Genomic DNA, 6,203 nt, shown 5'->3' with positions numbered 1-6,203 from the left:
TGAGACCCAGCAAACTCACTACACCAGAAAGCCCTTGCAGTCTGGTCAGGTGAGCGGTGCTGCCCGGAGCAGTTGGCTCAGGTGCCCAGAGCCTTGCCCCCTGGGCTACCAGTTCAGTGGTCAAAAGATGCAGCCATGTGACGGCACCAAGGGACCCCCTCCCAGCCAGGCTCGGAGAAGAGGCCAAGGACTGAACGGGCCTGGGACACTCGACTCCTGGCACCCCTGCTGGGGCTGTCTGCAGACAGAGGAGCCCAGTCTGGAGGGCGGAAGGCCCCAGAACCCCACGGCGAGGCACAAACCCGTCAGCTGGAATTTCCCCTTCGTGGGCTGCCGAGCATTTCTCTGCCGGCTGAGCGGGCGTGTGGGCGGGAGGTGCGAGCGCTGCGGGGAGTTGATGCCGCCTCTGCACCTGTTTCCATCTCACGTTCCCCTGCTACCCTCCTTCGCGAATCCGCCCGGGGCCTGCTCCGCGGCCTGGCTTTGCAGCTGGGGACAGCGGGGCCGAGAGAGGAGAAGGGACTTGCTCAAGGCCCCGCAGTGAGTTAGTGGCAGAGTTGCTTGGCAGTTCCTGGCCCACTGCATGGAGACCCGGGCGGTGCTTCCCTCCACGGATTGCACACTGCCCTCAATGCAGCACACCAGCCTGGAGCCGGGGGGCTGGACTCTGGAGCAGTGTGCTCTGCCCCCCTCTCTAGTCATACATCCCCCCCTTTTACTACAGAGCCTGGGAGAGCCTCCAGCAGCCGCACCCAACCAGCTGCTCACGCCGGGAGCAGCTCAAGCAGCCCCCAGCGCTCCAGCTCGCCCCTAGGACCATGCAGACCGGTGCTGCAGCCAGCCCCCAGAATCCTCCCCCCACAGGGTGGCGAGCGTGGGGCGCAGCGGAGCGGAGCGGCAGATAGCATCCCACGTCCCGGGCCTTGGAGGGAACGAAGTCAATGGCTGTGCGTGTGAGCACGTGTGCCCAGGCGTGTACACACGGGTCACGTCGGGAGGATGGAGGGAAGGCCCCACGACCGAGCATGTGGCGAGGGGGGATTTCGCTCCTGGGACACCCAGTGCAGAAGCCACCTGGGAAAGCCGTTGCTGCCTGGCAGCCTGCGTGGGCTGCCCTGTGCCTGGAGACCGTGTCCCCGTGGCTGCCCCAGCTGGCTGAACGGGCCTCTCGGTCAGTGGGAAGGCCCAGGATCCAAGGAGCCACGGTGATGGAGCTCGTGGGGCAGGAGGGGTCCCTCCAGGCTGGGGCTTAGGCCCCCATGGCGGCGGGCGGGGGAATGGCACTGTGCTGTGGCCCTGGCTCTCAGAATGAAGCGGGCACCGTCCCCAGCCTGGCGTTCACTCAGAGGACTGTGCTGCCGATAGGGCTGTCGAGTCTAAATCCCAGCTCGGATGAATCACACAGCTGCGGCGGGGACAAGGGCTGCCATGGGCCGACCCTGCTCCGGCTGATGAATTCTTCGAAGGCAGCCGGTTCGTCAGGCTTTCAAACGACAGCCAGGGTGGGGGAGGAGCATATTTACCATTCTGTGGACCCCAACGGGAATGGGGGAGGGGAATGATTCAGATTGGGGGGATCTGAAAAATAGGGGTGCCCAGGGGGTTCCTAGCCACGCTGTGTAGTGCATGACAGCCTCAGTTTGGAGAAGAGGTGAGGGTTGGGATATACCGTGAATGGGGTGTATGTGTGTATACACACACCATGACTCACACTCACGACTTCACCGCGACCGCAAGGCTAGAACCCAGGTCTGCTTGCTCCTACCCCTTAAAGGAGAATCCCCAATAGCTGAAAGCAGTCGGGTGCTATGGTACACAATTGCCATCCTCATCCCATCCAGTAGAGGGCAGTGTTGAACATAGACATGAACCAGGCCACTAGAACCTACGTATTGTTAAAAGCTTCGCCATTTGTCAAACATAAGAACAGCCAGACTGGGTCAGCCCAATGGTCCATCTAGGCCAGTTTCCTCTCTTTGACAGCAGCCGGTGCCAAGTGCTTCAGAGGGAATGAACAGAATGGGGCAATTATCCAGTGATCCATCCCCTGTCATCGAGTCCCAGCTTCTGGCAATCAGAGGCTTAGGGACACCCACGGTTGCATCCCTGACCATCTTGGCTAATAGCCAGTGATGGACCCATCCTCCGTGAACTGATCTCAATCTTTTTTGAACCCCATTGTAATTTTGGCCTTTACAACATCCCCCGGCAAGGAGTTCCACAGGTTAACTGTGTGTTGTGTGAAGAAATACTTCCTTTCGCTTGTTTTAAACCTGCTGCCTGTTAATTTCATTGGGTGACCTTGGTTCTTGTGTTATGCAAAGGGGTAAATAACACGTCCTTATTTCCTTTCTCCACACCAGTCATGCCTTTATAGCCCTCTGTCAGATCCCTCCACGGTCATTGCTTTTCTAAGATGAACAGTCCCCGTCCTGTTAATCTCACCTCAGACAGAAGCTGTTCCAGACCCCTCATCATTTTCGTTGCCCTTCTCTGTACTTTTTCCAATTCTTCTAAAATATCTTCTTTGAGATGGGGCGACCAGAACTGCATGTAATATTAAAGTGTACTTTGGATTTATATAGCAACATTATGATGTTTCCTGTCTTATTATCTATCCCTGTCCTAATGGTTCCTAACATTCTGTTTGCTTTTTTGACGGCTGCTGCCCATTGAGTGGATGTTTTCAGAGAACGATCCACGATGACTCCAAGATCTCTTTGTTCTGAGTGGTAACAGCTAATTTAGACCCCATGAGCGTATATGTAGAGTGGGAATTCTGTTTTCCAAGGTGTATTACTTTGCACTGATCAATGCTGAATTTCATCTGTCATTGTGTTGCCCAGTCACCCGGTTCTGTGAGATCCCTTCGTAACTCTTCACAGTCTGCTTTGGACCTAACTATCTTGTATCCTTTGCTAACTTTGCCACCTCACTCTTTATTTCTTTTTCCAGATCATACATGAATGTGTCTAACAGCACTGGCCCCGGAACTAATCCTTGGGGGACCCTGCTATCTACTCTTCACTGTGAAAACTGACCATTTATTCCTACCTTTTGTTTCCTATCTTTTACCCTGTTACTGACCTGTGAGAGGACCTTCCCTCTTATCCCATGACTGCTCACTTTGCTTGAGAGTCTTTGGTGAGGGACCTTGGTAAAGGCCTTCTGAAAGCCCAAGTTCACTAGATCCACTGGATCACTTTTGTCCACGTTTGTTGGCCCCCTGGAAGAATTCTAATAGATTAGTGAGGCATGATTTCCCTTCACAAAAGCCATGTTGACTCTTCCCCAGCAAATGGTGTTCATCTGTGTGTCTGATCATTGTCCACAAACAATGCATGCCCCAACCATGCACCCCAACTCAGGCCAAGTCGGGGAGAGCCTTTCCAGCACAGGCCAACAGCCTTCCCATGCACAGACAGGCAGCCTGCTAAGGCTGACTCTGTTGAGCAATGACAACAGCTGGCAGGAGCCAGCTTTGCGCCCTAGAGACTGCAAACAGAGCGGCGCCGATGGTGTTTGGAAGGCTCACCCCCATTGGGACCAAGATGGCGGAGGGAAGGGGGTGGACGTGGGGAAGTGCAGAGAAGCCAGGTACAGAGGAGTAAGTATGTTCCTGCCCTGGGATGAGTCACAGGGTGTGGCCCTGCCCACTTGTGGCACCCACTTCCCTGCCAGCCCCAGTGCCGCTGCCCACGTCTGAGCGAGAGCGAGAAACTGCCAGAGAACAAAGGGAAAGGAAAGGAGGAGCGAGGCTGCTTGAAAACAACTGAGCCGCACTCTGCAGAGCGGGGCCCCAGCGCTGACATCACCACAGATAAGCTCTACTTCCTTCAAGCAGGGCTAGAACCCAGGAGCCCTGACTTTCCGCCCCACTGTGCTCTAGCCACGAGCCCATGCTCCCTCCCAGAGCTGGGGACAGAACCCAGGAGTCCTGACTCCCAGTTCGCTGCACTGGCCATGAGACAACACTCTCTCCTAAGCTAGGATGAGAACCCAGGAGTCCTGACTCACAGCCCTCCCTTCTAACCACTGAAATTACTGAGCAAGACTAGAACAGAAGCAACGATGCAGTAGTCCCACTGTGGATTTCTGCCTGGCCCAGAGCGCCGGAGCAGAGAGCTGCGAGGTTTTCGTCTCGCTTTGCTAATGATTGAAAAACACACAAAAAAGAAGGAGCAGAATCGTTGTTCTGGGCAGCCCACCGACATCTCCGCGTAGCCCCGAAAGCGCCAGGCTCAGAGCTAACTGATGCAGCCTGACGGCATGTGGGAATTCACAGGCAGCATCTGCTCTACGAAATGCACATGGCCTGGATGTTAGCTTCATCACAGTCTGTCTCCCCTGCACCTGTGAGCTGGGGAAGGGGGAAAGTGGCAGACTGGAGGAATGGAGTGAGAGGCAGGGAGGTGTGTGTGTGTGTTACACCGCATGACCCTGGGGAGCAGCGCTCCAGAACTACCTGGACAGACAGACAGACCAGACAGACACAGAGACGCCCTGAGGCTGGTCTAATTTACACTCAAACTCCCTTGGCTCCCTCTGGCCCTTGGGGAGCAGGGAACAGCCACAGTGCAGCATGCTCTGGCCACTCCCCCACGCTGCCCCTCTCAGGCCCCAGCCTGCTGCCAGAGCCTGAGTGTAAGTGGGAATCAGGCTTGATCCCCTGTGTCACGGTGCTTTTCTACTGGCTCAAGCCCAGCCCACCCTGCAAGTGCCCAGACGGACCATGTGTTTGAGCCCTCGTGCCGTTGTTTACACTAGAGCCAAGCGAGCGTGCAAACGCCTTGCCCCCGTGCAAAGTTTACCGGTGGGTTTCACACTGGTTTGCACTGGTGTTAGCGACGAGGGAGTCGGAGCCCGGTCTGGCTCTGCGGGGGCCAAGTGCAGCTGTGTCCAAGCCATGGTTTGGGACTGATGAGGGGGGGCATCCAGCCTGTCCCCACCCCCTTTCCTGGGCCCACGAGAGCCAAAGCATTGGGCCCCTCGCCCAGGTGGAAATCATCAAGCCAAAGCCGTGCTGTCTTGCCCTGTCTCCCCAGCGCTCAGCACAACGTCTGCTGGGCACTCGCCGCAGGACGGTGAGGCGGGAGCAGCATAAGGCAGGCGGAGGGACCTTCTCTGGGACCTTGGTTTCTCCTGAGCTCAAGCTGGGTCTGTGCAGGCAGCCGCTCGAGGAGGCGTGAAGCAGACACAGATCAGCAGCTCCGCTTCCTGAACAGGCATGTGTGTATCTCTCACTGACATCAGAGCTCAGCCCTGCCAGCACGGCTTCCCTACCTGCTGGCCACTTGACTGATAAACCTCAAATCTCTGCCGATAGGGATCACCCACAGAGGCTCCTCAGGGCGTGCCCCGATGACTGGAGCACGCTGATTGAGTGCCGAGGCTGGCAGCAGCGCCCCCGTGCCACGAGCCCCGCGGCGGGAGGGCTGCTTGGCTGGGACGCTGCTGGCGTTGCCCACCTGGCGGGGATACCGAGGGAGTTCAGCCTGGGAGCTGGGAGGGCTCAGGAGTGAGGGGCACCGGCACAGCTGTGCGCTGGCAGTTGAGGGGAAGGGAGGGACGTACCCAGGCCCGTTATCCCTCACCCAACAGGCCTTTTATCCCTCACCCTTTATCAGCTGCTGCATAAAGCGCCCAGCAGCTGCTGTCTGTCTCCATAGCGTTTGAATACAGAGACTTGTAAAGTCCTGGCACTGTGCTGCCCCCATGTAGGAACAGCAGCAAGGCAGAAACGTCACGCAGCGAGAGCAGGGCCTGGGGCCTGGGGCACCTGGCTTCTGTCCCCTGGTGGATAAACCTCCACTCCCTCGGCCTCAGTTTCTCCAGCAGTAAAATGAGGGTGACAAAGCGCACATCTTGACCAGGGCCCCAGGGAGCAGCCATTCACGGATGGGCCAGCTCCTTGGATCGCAGGTGCCTTGCGGTTCTCTGGCCAACACATGCTCACCCTCCCTTGCCCCTGCTGCCAGAAATTCCCCTGGGGCTGGATTGCCTCCCTTTTGCTCCCCTTGAGAAACTTCCATACAGCCCAGTCCTCAGGGAAAACGGTGTTAAGTCCCCCCCCCAGGTAGTAGTAGCGGTGTTAAGGCCCCCCTGCCCCATTAGAGTCTTACTAAATTTCGCAGCATACAAAGAAAAAGTGGAAGGGTGGAGCCTAGCCCACAGCCCCACCCACAAGGCCTCTATAAAGTCCA

This window comes from Caretta caretta, chromosome 20 (genome assembly GCF_965140235.1).
Source record: "Caretta caretta isolate rCarCar2 chromosome 20, rCarCar1.hap1, whole genome shotgun sequence".
NCBI classification, from domain to species: Eukaryota; Metazoa; Chordata; order Testudines; family Cheloniidae; genus Caretta; species Caretta caretta.
This window is presented reverse-complemented; position numbering follows the sequence as displayed.